Source organism: Dipodomys spectabilis, unplaced genomic scaffold (assembly GCF_019054845.1).
Source record: "Dipodomys spectabilis isolate Male_0828 unplaced genomic scaffold, ASM1905484v1 ptg000003l, whole genome shotgun sequence".
Classification (NCBI taxonomy): Eukaryota; Metazoa; Chordata; class Mammalia; order Rodentia; family Heteromyidae; genus Dipodomys; species Dipodomys spectabilis.
Window position 1 is genome coordinate 5,337,209 of NW_024870680.1, and position 18,864 is coordinate 5,356,072.

At 38.4% G+C, this 18,864-nt stretch overlaps 1 protein-coding gene across 2 annotated transcripts in view; it reads left to right on the top strand.

The window, feature by feature from the left end:
• Positions 1–18,864, top strand: part of Dlg2 (discs large MAGUK scaffold protein 2) — a 2,085,086-nt gene that overhangs the window by 864,488 nt on the left and 1,201,734 nt on the right. The window lies entirely within an intron of this gene.

The window sequence follows — 18,864 nt, forward strand, 5'->3', positions numbered from 1 at the left end:
AGAAAGAAAGAAAGAAAGAAAGAAAGAAAGAAAGAAAGAAAGAAAGGAAAGAAAGAAAGAAAGAAAAGAAAGAAATCTGGGAACTTGTTACCATATTTGAGTCTTCCCTGCTATCCCTCTGTTACCACACATACATGCCAAACACTCCTGAATATGGTGTTATGTAGCAATTGCCAGTGGAAAATGCCACATTTGTGAGATGCAGTAATTACATGATTTATTTGCAGTACCATGCTTCCGCCCCCCCCCCCCCCGCTGTTTCTATATGTGTTTGCACCTGCAGATCTTTCCTTCTCAGTTTTCAGTTTGCAGGACAAAACTACTGTGATGCTATTCTCCTGATTATATATCTTTTGTGCTCAATAATTATCATGATCATTCCATTTGATTTTCATTTTTACCATCTAATTTGTGTGTGTATATGTGTGGGAAAATTAAAAGTAACTATAGCTTTGACCCTCAAGAGACTTATTCCAAAATGGATGCATAGAAAGCAAGATGATATTAGTCATTTAAAGATGTTTCTGAAGTGTAGGATGACCTGGTACATTCTGAATAACTGGAGTCTAGAGTGTGAATGAATCATAAGAATGAAATAGAGATCATTTGTGAAAGGTGGGTTTGAAAAAATGTAAAACATACGTTGGAGAAAAGAGGAGAGGAATAATTTTTGAAGGAGGAATATCGCTGAGTTACCATGTAAAGATGGGAATGTTTTCATTGCTATGTAAGAAAATATGTGGAAAATTGGTTGACTAAATTAAGATATTCTATCATAGGCTTAAATAACTTAATTTTGAGAAATAACTAGTGTTCACTGGACACAGTACTAGGGATATGCGCCTTCCTCATTCTCATTGAATCCCCACATCTATGAAATGAGTTATATAATTACAACCTGAAAGCTGAGTCTCAGGCAAGGTTCTTTATCCCTGACAGGGTAATTAGAATTTGGACCAAGGTTGTCTGATTCTTATTTACAGCTTCAAGATATGTTTTGTGAAGAACAGAGAAAAATGAAGTAGAACATGTAGCAATTATCTAATCAGGAAAAAGGAAGCTGTTCTTAGAACAGAAAATAGAAGGAATTAATAGAATGGCTACGTTACAGAATCTATGGAAGAGCTAAGAAACAAATAGAAGATGATAAGGAAATCTAAAGGTTAAACAGCAAGACTAAACTCCCTGGCTCACTAAATTGAAGGAAGATGCACAAAGACCACAATCAACCATTATGAGCTGGATCCTTTGCTAAGTTCATTCAGTAAAGTGACCCAGGGAGGATATTTTTTTTTTTGGGGGGGGGGGTCCAGTCATGGGGCCTGAACTCTGGGCCTAGGCACTGTCCCTCAGCTCTTCAGCTCAAGGCTAGCGCTCTACCACTTGAGCCATAGCGCCACTTCTGGCTTTTTTCTTTTTTGCTTATGTGGTGCTGGGGAATCGAACCCAGGGCCTCAGGCATGCAAGGCAAGCGCTCTACCACTGAGCCACCTTCCCAGCCCCTCAGGGAAGAGATTTTATGGCTACTGAATATAAAAATACAGGGACAAACATTTTTACTAACTTCTGTCCCCAATAGCTTCTTTCTTGGAGGCAACAAAAGTAAAGGATGTGGTATTATCAGTCTGAGAATTCTTATGGATAAAGACTTTTAGGATAAGGTTGCTTACAAAAGGAGAACTCCAGGCTAATTGATTTGTGGGTTGAAGAGTTTGGTTTGGAGATGAAACAAAACAGTTCACCATCACAATCACTTATGTTTTCAACTTTTCAATGCTGTGTGATTTTACGGCCTGGGTACTGACTCTTAGGTTTTTGCTCAAGGCTGGTTCTCTACCATTTGAGCCATACCTCCACTTCTAATTTTGGGTGGTTGGTTAATTGGAGATGAGAGTCTCACACACTTTCCCGTTTGGGTTGGCTGCAAACCTATATCCTCACATATCAGCCTCCTGAGTAATTAGTATTACAGAAATGAGCCACCCATGCCCAGTTTAGCATTGTATTTTATATCAAACTAATCAAGAAGTTTCTAGGGCATGAGAAACAAAGGCAAGCTTAGACTTTGAATAATTTGTTATTTGAATGGGGAGGCAGGAAGCTTGATATAAAGGTTGTCTTTGGCTTACCACAAATTGATATTAACAATAGAGCTGGGGATTCAAAAATGATTCAGAAAGAATCATGCTGGGTGCTTGGAAGAATTAGAAAACCATGGACTTGACAGGCTCTTCTGGAAGGCTGTTCTCACTGGCAGCACTCATGTCTGACTTCAGGCATAGAAGTCAGATGTTTGCAGGCTCCAGCCAACTTTACTGCTCAAGAAAATGACTGACAGACCCACCAGGCACTGCTCTTATAGGAAGACCTCAGATCAGTCTCTTGGATCTTGTAAATGAGCAAAGAGGCTCCCTGGGGCATCTGAATTGCATCTGGCCCAAAGAACATGGAGAATACAATGCAAGATGACACCAAAGTATGTTTTCAGTTTGGGAAATTCTGCCATGTTTCTGTAGTTGTCTTGATGTGACCTTCAGTTACTTTTAAACTTTTAATGCCTCAGCTAAATCTATAGCATACCATATCAACAGTGAGATACATGAAAAGAATGGGGACATATATATATATATATATATATATATATACACACATACACACACACATATATATATGTCTATATGTGTATATATGTACATATATATATATATGAAAAGACCCAAGAAAGTTGATTACACATTAGATCTAGGAGATAAGACTTGGCTCAACTCATCCCAAATCACCCTGCAAAGGTACTTAAGTGGCTTGGGAACTACAGGTTCATGTATCCCAGGTTCTAAATATAGGGTTCAAAATATAGAACTGGCCATCACTATTAGTGTTTCCAGAAAGGGCCTTGGCTGACTTATCTAAGACTTGGATCTACTTGGTGCCAGGAATATGGTATCCACAACACAAACATGAGAAAACCAAGTGCTACTGGAGCTTCAAAACCTGAGATTATATGATACATAGCATGAGTTTTCAGAGTTGTGAATTATAGCTCTGGCTCAGCTGTGTATCAGCTTTGTACAACATCTGAACAAGTTACTTTCTCTCTGGGGGCCTTAATTTTTATGTATCCCCACAAAAAGAAATGACAGGATGATTGTGTATTTCAAAAGCAATACAAAGATCTAAGATCCAAGGAAGAATCATAAAGAAAAATCATAAAAACAAATGGACACTTCAGAGTTGGTGAACATATATCAAGATCTTGTATGTTTCTTCCTCTGAAACATCATCTTCAGAAAGCCAATAGTTTTCCTACTTTTGTATTTGAGAAAGATTGATTATTGATTTTCATTTTATGACTAGAGAGGTTGAGCATTTCTTCATTGTGTCTATTGGCCATTCTTATTTCCTCTTCAGAGAAGTTTCTCTGTAAGTCTTTAGCCCACTTATTTATCAGGCTGTTGTTTCCTTGAGGATTTGTTGTTGGGGGATTTAATTTTTTGGTTCCAAGTATATTTTAGATATGAGACCCTTGTCCATTGTATGGCTATTGAAGATCTTCTTCCAATCTGTGGGCTTTCTGTTGATCTTGCTAGCTATGTCCTTTGCCATGAAGAAGCTCTGCAATTTCATGCAATCCCATTTGTCCAAACTTTCTTTGATTTGTTGTGTTTCTGAGTCTCTATTAAGGAAATTTTGGCCCACGGCCAAGGAGACCTAGGGTTTCTCCTTTTCTGTCTTGTAATGTTTTCAGGATGCCTGCTTTTCCGAGGTCTTTGATCCATTTGGAGTTGATTCTAGTGCAGGCTGATATATAAGGATCTAGCTTTAGTTTTCCACAGGTGATTAACCAATTTTGCCAGCACCATTTACTGAAGAGGCTGTGTTTTTCCATTCCATTTTTTTTAGCTCCCTTATCGAAGATTAGGTGGCTATTGAGATTCCACGTTACCCCAGTTAGAATGGTTATAATCAAGAAATCTAACAGCAGATGCTGGAGGGGATGTGGACAGAAGGGAACCTTACTGAATTGTTGGTGGGAGTGTAAACTTGTTCAACCACTTTGGAAAGTAGTATGAAAGTTCCTCAAAAGACTCCACATAGAGCTCCCCTATGACCCAGCAATCCCACTTTTGGGCATTTACCCAAATGATCACAAACAAGGCCATACTAAGGTTACCAGCACAACTATGTATATCGCAGCATTATTTACCACAGCTAAGATATGGAACCAACCCAGATACCCCTCAGTAGATGAATGGATCAAGAAAATGTGGTATATAAATACAATGGAATTCTATGTCTCCATCAGACAGAATGACATTGCCCCATTTGATAGGAAATGGAAAGACTTGGAAAAAATTATATTAAGTGAAGTAAGCCAGGCCCAAAGAAACATAGGTCCCATGGTTTCCCTTATTTGCAATAACTAGTGTATGTCTGGGACAAGTAGAAAAGGTCAAAAGCTATGTACTTATAACCAGATAAGATGAAGTTAAGCAAATGAACCCCAAGATAGGGACACAAGTGTGTTTTTCTTTCTTGCTATTGTTTCTAACGTATTTATAAGATACTATGTTATTTTTTTATTGCTTTGTATGTTCCTCCCCCATGATATAACCCCTGTTTTCACTGTATTTGATGTTGGTATAATTTGGGGAGGGGAAGGGAAAAAACAAAATGTTTAAATAGGGATACAGGTTGACCCATTGTAACAATGAGATGTACAAGGCACTAAAAATGAAAAATGAACTTTACAATTTAGGCCAGGGTAGGGGGTGTAGTTGTAGAGGTGGAGGAAAGGGATGGTAGGGGAAAAACAAAGGAGGAGGCAACAATGCTTGATAAGAAATGTACTCATTACCTTCCTCATGTAACTATAACCCCTCTGTAAGGTATTTTCACAATAAAAAAACTTATTTAAAAAGACTGATTATCTTCACTGGTAGGGAAGAAAAAATAGGGTTTATTAGGTTGTCATAGTCAGTTATATTGAACAAAGTGTGATTATGCCAATTCTTATCACAATGACCTAGGTATTACAGAAGTCCTTTCAGCTGAAAATGATTACTTCTATTTTACAGAAGAGTAAGTAGGCCTAGAGAGTCTACTCTAGGGCTCTCTAGGGCTTATCATGGATCACGTGGCTCATAAGTGACTGAGATAGCAGTTGGAACCATGTGTGATTCAGGTCACTTAGTACGCGACCTTCATTATTCTTCATACAAGCTGAACTCTTCCAGAAGTGTCTCTGCTGAGTTGGTGCTGCCTTGATTGTAAGAGAGATAGCTGTGAACACACCTGTTCTGGGACATTATGTGCAACAGACCTACTGGATTGGTGTTTGGGATGATTAAACTTAAAAGTCGATTTCTGGATGGTAAACAAGCAAATAGAAAGTTGTATAAAGAAGCCAAAATCTGCTATAAACATAGTTGTGCAGGTAGCTTTAGTATGACCTTGTTTGTGATAGTTTGAGTAAATGCCTTAAAGTGGGATTGCTGGGTCATAGGGGAGCTCTATGTGGAGTCTTTTGAGGAACCACATTATTGCTTTCCAAAGTGGTTGAACAAGTTTACACTCCACCAACAATGTAATAGGGTTCCCTTTTGGCCACATCCCCTCCAGCACCTATTCTTGTTAGATTTCTTGATTGTAGCCATTCTAACTGGGGTGAGGTGGAATCTCAATACTGTTTTGATTTGCATTTCTTTTATGGCTAGAGATGTTGAGCATTTCTTCATGTGTCTATTGGCCATTCTTATTTCCTCTTCAGAGAAGTTTCTCTTTAAGTCTTTAGCCCACTTATTTATTGAGCAGTTGTTTCTTTGAGGATTTGTTGTTGGGGAATTTAATTTTTTGAGTTCTAAGTAGATTTTACATATGAGACCTTTGTCTGTTGTATAGTTAGTAAAGATCGTCTCCCAATCCATGTGCTTTCTATTGATCTTGCTAGCTATGTCATTTGCCCTGCAGAAGCTCTGCAGTTTCATGCAATCCCATTTGTCCAACCTTTCTTTGATTTGTTGTGTTTCTGGATCTTTATTAAGAAAATTTCAGCCTGTGCCAAGGACACAGCTAAGATATGGAACCAACCCAGATGCCCCTCAGTAGATGAATGGATCAAAAAATGTGGTGTGTGTGTGTGTGTGTGTGTGTGTGTGTGTGTGTGTGTGTGTGTGTGTGTGTGTGTGTGTGTGAATTCTATGCCTCCATCAGAAAGAATAACATTGCCCTATTTGTTAGGAAATGGAAAGACTTGGAAAAAAATTATATTAAGTAAACCAGGCCCCAAAAAACATAAGTCCCATGGTTTTCCTTATCTGCAATAACTAGTGTATGTCTAGGATAAGCAGAAAAGGTCAAAAGCTATGACCATGACCATATAAGATGATGCTAAGCGAAATGAACCCCAAGGTAGGGACACAAGAGGTTTTATCTTTCTTGCTGTTGTTTTTAATGTACTTATACTGTACTACATGTTTTTTTTCTTTTGTGCCTTCTTCCCCCAAGGTATAACCTCTGTTTTAACTGTATTTGTTGACGGTGCCCTGCATCTTGTACATACATTTTTCTAAGTTGGTGAGGGAAAGGGACATAACAAAATGCTGAAATAATATTTTGAAAATGAACTTTACAACTTGGGGGGGGGGTGGGAGAAGGGAGGAAGGAGTTGGAGAGAAGGGAAGAAAGGGATGGTGGGGGAAAATAAAGGAGGGTGTAACAATGCTTGATAGGAAATGGACTCATTACCTTGCTCATGTAACTGTAACCCTCTGTACAGTATCTTTACAATAAAAAAGTACATATTTAGAGAAAAAAGGATACAGGATGATCTATTGTAACAACGATATGTACAAAACACTATGTTTATGTATAAAACAAACTTTACAACTTTGCAGGTGGAGGAAGGAGTTGGGGAGGTAGGGAGTAAAGGGATGGCAGGGGGAAAACAAAGGAGGGGTAACAATGCTGACTAGGAAACGGACTCATTACCTTGCTCATGTAACTGTAACCCCTCTGTTCAGTATCTAAAAAACAATATTTATATTATATATGTATATATATATATATATATATAGAGAGAGAGAGAGAGAGAGAGAGAGAGAGAGAGAGCGCCAAGATCTGTATGGGAGAATTTGACTACAAATTCTATAGTCACTTAGTTTTCCAGTGTTTTAAAATTAGGTAATAGGACATGATATTGACTCATTTGTGATAACAAGGGGGACTGGACTGCAAGGGAACAAACAAAACAATGAAATTAATACTTCAGGAAAGACTAAAAGGCTACACATGGTAAGGCCCTCAGGGAATTTATCTCTTAGTCCTTCACATGTCATTTCATATGTGCCAGTACATTGTCAGTCCTAGAAAATAAAGCATATTACACCCATCCTGCGCCTGATGTCTGATGAAATCCAAGATGAAATAAGACCATAGTTTCTGGAACTTTCTTTTTAAATTTTGGAGGCAGTCTCAACATGAAACAAATTGCTTACACAACTGTAAAACTATATCCATGCAGATGAAATCAGATCCTTTGGATTTGGAGCTACTAAATTCAGTTTGCTTTCTTCTTGGTTTTGTTGGCAGAAATGTTTTCTAAAACCTGACTCAAAAAAGTCAATATTTATAGCTGGGTTATTTTGCCCAGTGGAAAATAGTCAAGAGGTTCCTTGTTCACATCAAGGGCCTCTCCTCTTCCTGAGTTCAGCAATGGGACACTGTGGAGTGGAATTTCACCATGAAATTATCTCTCAGCCCCCTCTTCCTTCCTTCAAGCTCTCTTTCTGACTTAATTGGCACTCTCATTGCACCTGCAAATATTGGCATTTTTGCCACCAGCTGCAAGTGCTCATCTGCAAGTCCTAAATTCTTCCGTGGCTGAGTTGTTTGGAAGCTGATGAACTTTGTGTAGAAAGCTTTCAGTTAATTTCTATCCCTTGGAGATTTGCATTTTCAACAACTGATACAGCAATGGCAGTTATTTCTTCTCAAATTTTTCAGTACTTACAGCTAGGTATGGTAGAGATGGGAATTAGAGATCACGTGGTTCAGGGCTATCTAGGGCAAAAAATGATGTTCAACCAGTTGACATGGCATGCATCTGTCATCTTACGTTTGTTAGGATTGTAGCCCACGCAAGTCTGGGCATAAAGTAAGTGTATGCTGTGAAGATAATAAACATAAAAACAGGGGCTAAAGTTGTCATTCAAGTGATAGAATGCCTATCTTGCAAACATGAGGTCCTGATCCATCTCTAATACCATATTTTTTTTAATGTATAGTACTTGCTTTTGAAATTCTTAGTGTGTGGTGAAAAATTTGGCCCATATTCTTTCATCTGCTTCTCTCTTTAAAGTAATGAATTTACAGAAACAGACTTTTATGGAGACAGACTTTAGCATCTAAGCATCCTTAGAAACTCTACCACAAGTTCGCCGACCTAATTGTGATAAGGAGAACACTGGGATCTAAAAAGGGAAACCATATCAATGACTGATCTGCTGTTGATTTCCATGTTCACAGGATTAACACAGGCTTTTCATAGCCTTGATGTCTTTACCCCACAAATCTGATTTACTGGATGGAAAATTACAGTGATAGAGCAGCTGGCCAGCTGGCAGTTAGACTTCTGTGATGCTGTCCGTAAGGGCTTCCCAGAGTCCTATGGTTAACTTTAGATAGATTCTAAGTCACAGCTGGGGCTGAGGCTACAGGATCTTGTCTCAACCTCCAGGTTCCAGACATGAGGATTAAGAAATGTATAGGGCAGGGAGATTGGTAGTCTTCCGATGGCAACCCTTTTGCAACTCTCCCAGAGTGGTTGGCCTCTATTTCCAGTGAGCAGCCATAGCTGTAGGCTAGCACTGACCACATGGGAAAGCTCATAAGAATTCTGAGCTGCTACTCTCCAGGACTTCCAGTCAGAGCCCCTATGCATGGAGATCTAAACATTCCTTATGCGTATCATTTGTGGATGGTGCTCAAAACTCTTCCACCAGAACTTCATTTGACCCTCAAAACAGCTCTCTCAAGTCAGCAGACCAGATTTCAAATGAAGTTACCCAGCAGTTTTTTTTTGGCAGGTTCACATAGGCAGCACATAGCCCCACTGGGACTGGGCTTGGTCTCCTGGTTGCTTCAGAACATTCTGCTTTGTACCAAACTGTATTGTAAGCAGAAGGGCAATATTCTTCCTGGTCTACCTGCTTGGTTTCAAGAGGATGTTAGCTCAGCAGTGTGGATGAAACAGGTTTCTTATGGAGGAGATCCTTGCAGAGAGCATCACAATTGAACTTTCCTTGAGCCTAATTCTAGAGTTAAGCTACCAGGCTTCAAATTTTAGTTTTCCTGCTTACTAGCAATGTGATTTTGTCCTTATTCCCTACATTCTCTGTGTCTTGTTTTTTAAAGGCAGTCCTAACAATAATACAATACAGAAGTGTAGTGATTATCTACGGGGTTAATTTCATGATATACATAGACTAATGCCTGATATATATGAACCAGTCAAATACAGCCCTGACCCAACCCCTGTGGAAGGGAAGATAATGTGTAGTATTGAGGATTGAACTCAAAGCCCTGTGCTTTCTTGGCAGGCACTGTTATTGAGCCATACTTTCAGCTCTCTTTTTGCACTGGTTAATTATGAGATAGTGTCTTGCTTCCTGACTCAGCATGCACCTGGACTTTGATCCACCTATTTTAGGTTTCCTATTATAGCTAGAATGACAAATGTGTTATACCCAATTAAATTCTGATGAAATTCTCATAGTCATTTCTGCCTAGGCTGATCTGAACTCTGATTCTCCCAATCTCAGCCCCACAAAGCTAGGATGACTGGCACATACAACTGCTTCCAGCTATGGGCCTGGAGGGGTCTGAAAAAACTTTCCTTTCCTGGTTCCTGGTCTAACCTTCTCCCATTCTTAGCCTCCCAAGTAGATAAGATTACAGGCATGAGATCAGTGCCCAACTCAGACACTGGTCTTTAGTAGTAGTTGTACATCCGTTGTGTAGTAGCGCCATCCTTTGTTCTCTAACTTATTATTAAAAAGCTCCCTTGAGCTTACCCTAGATGGTCTTCATTATCAATTATCCTTTATCTGGGCCATAGGTCTTATGATTCCCTATGCATAGATACCATGACATAGAATAGTTGTCTTTTCTGGAGTATTCAGATTGCTGCATTGTAAAGATTGATAAAAGACTATGCAATCTTTCTGTGGGGCTATTTTACTTTCCACTTTGAGTCAATTTGCTAAAATAATCGACAATTCTCAGAAATTATTATTGTTGGACTCTTCAAAAAGCCACCCTGTTGGCCAAGGTATGGGTAACTCCCTTACCTAGCATGGAAACTGCTGCTAACAAGTCTTAAATGGTTAGCAACAAGGTCAGGCAGAGAGACAAGTAAGGGAAAGGAGTAAGGATCTTATATATAGTATTATTTTTCTGTACTTGCCCATGCTTATCCTGTAAGTGAGCAGCAAGAATCCTTGAGGCTTAATCTCAGCATGGACATGCCTTTAATTGCCCTGACTAGCCAGGAGTCTGAAACAGAAGTGGAGTGATTACTAACTGCAGATGGATTGTCTCATCTACCTTTTGTCACCTGCAGAGATCCAAGGCATTAATTGAAAGCATTAAATATGATGGTCGGGAGGGCCAGCATCTCCTCTTCTATGTATTCTAAAGTTTTATTCCACCATTAAGAGACTCTGAAACCACTCACTGTGAACATAAAAACTGCATGTTCCAACGCTCAAACCTGTATTCCCACTCCCTAATGTGTACCATTGTGTACACTCTGTTTTGAAATCATAAACCAACAATGCTTCACGCAACTAAGTAGATCTTGCTTAGTAACTTTGTGGCTTTGCTCCAGTCACCTAAGTTGGTTGAACTTTAGTTTTTTCATCTATAAATTTTAGGCTTCAAGAATTTTTAAGTAATGAAAATATATTATGTCACCCAGTACAAAGTTATATGTATATTTTCCAATCCAGATTATGGAGAAGAATAGACAGTAGGATGTGAATTTCAGCACAGGCAGTCACTGCTTTCCAATACAATCATTAAATACATTGTCCCAGCTTACTATGCAAAAATAATTAAGTAGAAAGTAACTCACTCATTCTGAAGATGCCATTAGATTACAGTATGTTTCTAGTAGAAACATTCCAATGTCTGGAATGATTTCTAGCATGTAATAATGCTTGATGTATATTTGTCAACTAAATTAACAAGTGAGATACATTGATCCAAGGTGGTAGGAAGTATTTACAGGTGACAGAATTGACCAGCATCTAATTTGCTTCACATACTCAAATTGTGTTCTGACACTTGAAACTTTATGGTTTAAGGGTCATATTTACAACTAATAGATGGTTATTGAAAAAGAGTACATAGCATACATACATAGTATTAGCCATCATTCTCTTAATTCTCACACTGTCAATACAACTATAGTAATTGCTGTTAGTCAAGGAAATGGTTAATTGTTCTGTCACATGGTTAGAAAGCAGAAGAGAAGCCTTAATCTAAGGATATGTTTGTGCCTTCAAAGACAGTGCTTATTCCATCATACTGGATTAGTTGAACTTTTAGACAAGTATAAAGTAGATAAATAAAATAAGTATACATAAAGTGAGCTCTTTTCTCAAAAAGAAAAGTTTTAATTGAGGAAATGCTGCCTTCTTCACTTTCTAGTTTAAACCATTTCCTGAATTCCTAAACCAGTTTTAATAGTAGATGAGTATCACTTCTGATAAAAACTACCCAATTAGGGATATTGAAATTGAGAGGGAATGAGCAGGCTGGGTGTGAGTTAGTACAAGGAGCAATCTTTGACCTTAAAAGAGATGATCATCATCTTTATTTCCATACTTTCTACTCCTTAGTGCATAGGCAAATTGCTGTTGTCACTTTGTGCCCTCAAGTTTGTCCAGCAAGAATCAGAATTGTCACAAGGTCAAAGGGTCAGATGTAACTAGTGTGAACAGCTTTGAGAAACAGCTTTAAAGATGATTGGGGTATTCTGTGTGGAGGAAGTCTGGTGAAGAAGAGTAAGGAATGTGACATAGTTTGAAAGGAGGAAATGACCATATGCTGGAAGAGAAAGACCAAAAGGGAACAATGAGAGTTGGAAATGACTCTAAGATTGCTTATTTAGAAATCTAATAATCTAATACCATTTGACCTAACTATGTTCTCACATAGCACCGCTGGCTAGCTCGATAAGACAGCTCAACCATATTCTCTCTCTTTTTTAAAATTTAAATTTTATTATAAAGATGATGTACAGAGGGGTTACAATTATATAAGGAAGGTAATGAGTGCCATTCTTTTTGAAGAGTTACTCTCATTTTCTCCCACTTTCCCCCAACCTACCCCAAATCCCCCCACACCCAAGTTTTAAGTCCATTTCCAACAGAGTATCTAGTGAATATCACTGTTTAATTGGCTCACCATTTGTCCCACCTTTCTGTTATTCTCTCATCCATACACCAAATCAAACCTTAGATATGTATTTAAATGTTTTTTCTTTCATGCATTTGTTTCTAACGCATTTATAAGATTATTTCTTTGTTGCTTTGTATGTCCCTCCCCCACAGTATAACCCCTGCTTTCACTATATTTGATGTCGGTATAATTTGTGGAGTAGATGGGAAAAACAAGTCGTTTAAGGATACAGTTGGACCTGTTGCAACAATGAGAAGTACAAGTTGTCATGTCCAAAACGAACTTTACAACTTTGGTGGGGGGGGGGGAGGATTGGGGGGGCAGGGGGGGAGGCTGGGAAGGGGAAACAAAGGAGGAGGCTACAATGCTTGATAAGAAATGTACGCATTATCTTGCCCATGTAATTGTAACTCCTCTGTACAGTATGTTCAAAAAAAAAAGACAAAGGGTACAGAAATAAGAAAACTGTGACAAAAGGGAATAAATAAAAAAACATAGAAAAAAGAAATAATTACAAACAGTACAATAAAAAAGCTCTTGTTTCCATTTCTTGGAGTTCATTTCAATAAGGATCATTTTATATGGTCATATGCACATAGCTATTGAATCACTGTGATCCTCTCCTTAGACTATCCACCTTTGTACACAGTGTGTGAATACTTAAAGTGCTGTTTAATTAATCATGTCCAAGTATAATTATTTGTCTTTTACTGTCCATTGTATTAACCTGTAGATTTATAGACATATTCTATTTATTGAAAACGAGGGAAAACATGCAGCCTGTTTCTTTGGCTCTGGCTTACTTAATATAATTTTTTCCAAGTCTCTCCATTTCCTTAGGAATAGGGCAATGTCATTCTTTCTGATGGAAGCTTAGAATTCCATTGTGCATATATATCACATTTTTTGACCCGTTCATCTACTGAGGGGCATCTGGTTGATTACACATCTTATCTAGGGTAAATAATAGTGCAATGAATATGGTTGTGTTGGTGGCTTTAGTATAGGGTGGTTTGTGGTCATTTGGACAAATGCCCAGAAGTGGGATTGCTGGGTCATAGGTAAGTTCCCTGTTTAGTCTTTTGAGGATCCTCCATACTGTTTTCCAGAGTTGTTGAACAAGTTTACATTCCCACCAACAGTGTAGTGGCATTCTATTTTGACTACATTCCTGCCAGCATCTGTTATTACTTTTCTTGATAATGGTCATTCTAACTAGGGTGATGTGGAATCTCAATGTTGTTTTGAGTTGCATTTCTTTTATGGCCATGTTGACACATGGTTCATGTGTCTATTGGCTATTCTTATTTCTTCTTAAGAGAAATCTCTTAAGTTTGTAGTCCACTTATTAATGGGGTGGTTGTTTCTTTGAGGATTTGTTATTGGGGGGCTTAATTTTTTGAGCTCTACGTATAGTTTAGATCTGAGGCCCTTGTCTGATGTACAGCTAGTGAAGATCTTCTCCCATTCTGTGGACTTTCTATTTATCTTTTTTTTAGTTTTTTTATTATGAAAATACTGAAGAGAGGGGTTACAATTACATGGCAAGATAATGAGTACATTTCTTATCAAGCATTGTAACCTCCTCCTTTGTTTCCCCTTCCCATCCTTTCCCATCCTCCCCCCACCCTCCCACCCAATCCTCCCCTGCCCCCACCCTGCACGAAAGTTGTAAAGTTCGTTTTCGACATAATGACTTGTACATCTCATTGTTGCAATGGGTCCACCTGTATCCCTATTTAAACGATTTGTTTTTCCCCTTCCCCTCCACTAATTATACTGACATCAAATACAGTGAAAGCAGGGGTTATACCATGGGGGAAGGGACATACAAAGCAACAAAGAAATAATCTTATAAATGTGTTAGAAACAATCGCATGAAAGAAAAAAAAACATTTGAATACATATCTTAGGGTTCATTTCCCTAACATCAACTTATCTGATCTTTTCTGCTTGACTCAGACATATACTAGTTATTGCAAATAAGGGAAACCATGAGACCTATGTTTCTTTGGGCCTGGCTTACTTCACTTAATATAATTTTTTCCAAGCCTTTCCATTTCCTAACAAATGAGGCAATGCCATTTTTTCTGATGGAGGCATAGAATTCCATTGTGTAGATATACCACATTTTCTTGATACATTCATCATAGCTGTGTCCTTTGCCATGCAGAAACTCTTCAGTTTGATGCAATTCCACTTATCCAGCCTTTCTTTGATTTGTTGTGCTTGTGTATCTTCCCTTAGGGAGTTTCAATCTGTGCCAAAGAGCCCTGGTGCTTCCCCTATCCCTTCCTGTAATATTTTCCGGGTATCTGATCTTACATAGAGGTCTTTGATCCATTTAGAATTGATCCTTGTGCAGGGTGATATATAACGACCTAACTTTGGTTTTCTGCACATAGCCAACTGTGCCAGCACCCTTTGTTGAAGAGGCTGTCTTTCTTCCATCCTTGCACAACCACATTCCCTATGGAAAGAAACTATGTAGAAACTCTGATATTAAATATTATTTACATGAGTAAATAGTGCCAAACTCAATATTTTTGACTAGATGTGAGATCTACTGCTGGATATGAACTATCTGGGTTCAAATCTTGGTTCTACTATTTACTGAGTCCCACTGTATCTATGAAAAAAGGATCCCAGTTACACTACACTATAAGCTAAATATGAAGAGTTAGAATGGTCCAGGCTATGTACCTAATCTCAGCATATCTATTATAAGAAGCATTTCCCCCTTTGTGTTCAAATTCTGTTACTGATTACAACTCTAGAAATCTTCCCAAGTCAACGGTCTCTCACATGACTAACCATACTTTTTCTTGTCCTTTCATTTATCTCCCTATTTCTTTTATTCTTGTTCATAAATGTACCAATAGCAATATCTCTATTTAATGTTGGAACCTAAGTATAGACAGTGGGAAAATAAGTATCCTAACTTCCTTGAAAGGGGCCAGATGGAGTCAGTCATTAATGATCACAATCCATGAAAACCACAGATTTTGATATCAGAACGTCTGTGTATCATTGACCTTTGTAGATGGGTCCCATTAGATTTCTTTCCTCCAGCATTAGTTCTTGAGTTATGTTACTCTTACAAAACTACACCTTTATCTTTATTTTTATCTTTTATTCTTTAGCTTTAGCTTTATTTGATAACGTATATAATTGAGTCATAATATTTTGCCATTCCATGCAGCTAAGCTATGCTTGGGTTGAACTAGCCTGTGACTTTCATAACATCTTTCCTATGAAAATATGTTTTTTACTTAAGAAATTGTCTCAAATAGGAACTTTTCCCATAGTTTCATACTTTATGTACCCATATATTAATGTATTTTGTACTCGAAAATTATGCAGTAGTTGTTACTTTTGTATTAAAAATGAAATATCTAAGGTCTAGGAATTGAAATATAGGTCATGTGATTAGCGGTAAAGAAGAAACAGAGGAGAGCACATTTCTGTTGATTTTTACTTCAAAGAATCTCCATGACCAAAGGACAAAGGGGGAACCAATGCAACAGTGACACTCACAAGATCTGGTAAAAATCTGTACAATTTGGTAGTGGGTGGTTGGCGGAGGGAAATTGGGAGAAAAATGAGGAAGGGGGTGGCAAGCTTTACAAGAAATGTACTTATTATCTTACTTATATAAATGTAACCCCTCTGTACATCACCTTGAAAATAAAAAAATGAAAGAAAACTCAATACATCTTACAAAATATCTAAAAAAAAGAATCTCTATGACACCATCTCCTACCGCCTGGCAGTCACACAGAATATTCTATCACAACTAAATATAAGTATTTGTGTGTGTTTGTGTGTGTGTGTGTGTGCACGCGCGTGCACGCGGGGAACAAGTGCATGTGTGTGCACGGGCATGTGCACACCAGTAATGGGACTTGAACTTAGGTCTTCTCATTCTTGTTCAGGTTTTTGTTCAGGGTTGGCACTCTACCATACCTCCACTTCCAGATTTTTACGGTTAATCAGAGATAAGATCTCAAGGTTTTGTCTTCCCAGGATGACGTTGTACCTCAGTCCTGTGCAGTTAGGATCACAGGTGTGAGTCACCAGTGCCAGGAAAATTTGTTCTTATAAATGAGAAGGCAGCTTAGCTGTGGAGTATTATAATAATAATGGAACCACAAACTATTTATGGCTAAGTATGTGATGGATAACATAATAAGTTATGAACTTAGTTTCATAATGTCATTTGGGATTGGTCTTATCTTCATTCTCAGATCTAGAAAAGGAAGCTCATAGAACAGAAGAATTTGACAAATGCCACTGTAGACTAGTGGCAAGATTGGACTTCAGTTTAGCCCTAAGTCCCTTGGTCTCAGCTACTTTTACAAACTGCATTCATGGCTGAATGTCTCCCGTCCCTTACCATGTACAGGAATGGCTGCATGCAATTGAAAACACATAAACTTCTGTTAGTCTTATGAACAAACAAGACAATACTTGGTGAGAAAAGTAAGATTTAAACCGAAAAGGTGTGTGTGTGTGTGTGTGTGTGTGTGTGTGTGTGTGTGTGTGTGTGTGTGTGTGTGTGATTATATATGATTCACAACAAACCCCTCAGGAGCAGATGACATTGTCTAGTGTAGGAGGAAAGGACAGAAAAGCAGCTAGGAAGCTCTAGCTTGGCTCTTGCCATCTGGTTGTGGACAGAAGAAGAAGTGATTAGATGGGAGAGTCTACTTTTCCACAGAGTCTTTTAATGAATCCTTGGGGAGATAATTCATTACTAGTGAGCTTTTGCAACTCCTTAATTGCCTTGAAACTTAATGGCATTCTGTGGGTATGAAATCTTTTTCAGTCTCTGAAGAATTTTGCTTTTATGGGACATTAGATTAATATTGTTGTATGTGTAATTTGAAGTAGTAGACTGTTTCAGTGGTCAGGCTGAAGTGATGTTTTATAGAAATATGAAAGATCTATGAAAGATGTGAATGCTTCTATGGAGTGCTATTATCATAAGGAAAGATTTGCAATCAGTCTAGTTTGTAGGTGATAAGATAATGCAAGTCCTCAAAGGAGAAGAACACTTAGCTACACACCTCTTTCTGTTTAAGTGGAGAAGGGAGGTGAAGAGGCCAAATTACCAGTTCACAAGATATTTGGCAGTTAAGTACTCTCAGTTAGGAAACTTGGACCTGTGGCTTAGAACTCAGGAAACTTGGATCCATATCCCAGAGCCAATCTACCTCTGTGAAAATAAGTAAGAAGTCAGGTGATGGACTAAGAATGTAGAATTACAAGGAAGAGGCCAAATAGTGTCCCTTCTAATCTGAGACTTATCTCGTGAATTTCAGCTAAGGTATAGACAGTTCCTAGAAATAAACAAAGTGAAATTATGACAAGAACTGGGTGCTTACAGGAGCCAGGAGATGCCTTAACTTTCTTCTTCTTTTATTTACTTTTAAATTAGGATTCCCAAAACAAAGCCCAAGAGATAGCAGGATTTATGAGTAATAAAAGGCAACCGAGGTTTCCTCAAGAAATTTGAGATTTGAGGGGCTGGGAAGGTGCTCAGTGGTAGAGTGCTTGCCTTGCATGCATGAGGCCCTGGGTTCGATTCCTCAGCACCACCTAAGCAAAAAGAAAAAAGCCAGAAGTGGCGCGGTGGCTCAAGTGGTAGAGCACTAACCTTGAGCTGAAGAGCTGAGGGACAGCGCCCAGGCCCAGACCCATGACCGGACCTCCCCACCCCAAAAAAAAAAAATGTGAGATTTGAGCCTAAATTCAACCTGGACCTTCAGACTCTGTATTGTTTATTAAAAACCTATTAACCTGTCATGGTCCCTGGGGAAGTTTTTGACATGGGAAGATATTCCAGAGATTCTATGCAACACACTACTTTTTAGGCCACTGCTGTACTTGAATTTTTCTCTTTCCTAATTTATTTTAGGACTTTATCATAAGATGCTTTGTGTGTGTGTGTGTGTGTGTGTGTGTGTGTGTGTGTGTGTGTGTGTGTGTGTGTGTGCGTGTGTGTGTGTGTGTGTTTGTATGTTATTCAGATTTATCTAACAGTGCACTACAACCTCAGTCAAACAAGTAACAAAGAGAGAAGAGAGAGAGTAGTATCAGGGACTAAGCATGGTCTTATACAGAGCTTCTAAGGATAAAGGTCAATTTCTCAACTGGCAGTGTTCAAAGGGCAAAATTAATTTGACACTGTGAACCTGAAGATCTAATCTAAGAGGCAGTGATTAGCCAACTATTTTAAGTGATCCTAATATTGAAATTTAGGTAGTCTAAGTCATGTAACTGTTAACACAAGAACCCAGGCCAGCATTTAAATTCTAGATAATACAGTTTTGAGGTTATGAGGAGAAATGAGGTTATACTTGATAACAGAGTTTCTGCCTACGTAGCAAGGTGTATTTC